At 42.9% G+C, this 645-nt stretch overlaps 1 non-coding gene across 1 annotated transcript; it reads right to left on the reverse strand.

Moving 5' to 3' along the window:
* Positions 1-377: 377 nt before the first annotated feature.
* On the reverse strand, positions 378-449 carry trnaq-cug (transfer RNA glutamine (anticodon CUG)). Its single transcript has one exon. It is a non-coding gene; the product is annotated as a tRNA-Gln (tRNA).
* Between the last annotated feature and the right edge of the window lie 196 nt (positions 450-645).

Genomic DNA, 645 nt, shown 5'->3' on the forward strand with positions numbered 1-645 from the left:
AGCTGTGGGTTGATGGGGTTTCCAAAGCTGGTCGACCTTCCAACAAGCACTTCTGATGGAGTAAACTGGCCTCTTGATGAAGAACACTCGACTCTAACCGCAGGAACCTGAGTACAAATCGCAGTGAAACCTCTTTTTTATGGTGGTTACAAGACAGAATTCAAGTTGTAAAACCATCATTAAAGTCGAAACCATTGAACTCCCTGTCAATACTCACTCAGGAGAAGATCAAGAGACTCCTCAGTTGTTTCCGGTCTCACTTGTACCTGAAGCAAGATGCAACCGCCAACGCACTGTTGTCGGTTTAAGGCCTGTTTCCTGTCATGCTCCTTTCAGTGAGAGTTTGCATTGTTTGACCTTTGCTCTTGCTTAAAATCAGGTTCCACTGAGATTTGAACTCAGATCACTGGATTCAGAGTCCAGAGTGCTAACCATTACACCATGGAACCACTACCAATACCAGTGACAAAGAAGCTAACAATGACAAAGCAACCGCTAAAGGGTAACTCAAGAATTTTACTAACGTCAGCAGAGGATTTGGGAGGATTACAGAGGATTTGGGATAAGGCAAGTAAAGAAATTCTTTTGAAAGACTTCCTACAAACAATTACTGTAGCGACAAACGTGTATGCCAATTGTATACAG

Source organism: Anoplopoma fimbria, unplaced genomic scaffold (assembly GCF_027596085.1).
Source record: "Anoplopoma fimbria isolate UVic2021 breed Golden Eagle Sablefish unplaced genomic scaffold, Afim_UVic_2022 Un_contig_6200_pilon_pilon, whole genome shotgun sequence".
Classification (NCBI taxonomy): Eukaryota; Metazoa; Chordata; class Actinopteri; order Perciformes; family Anoplopomatidae; genus Anoplopoma; species Anoplopoma fimbria.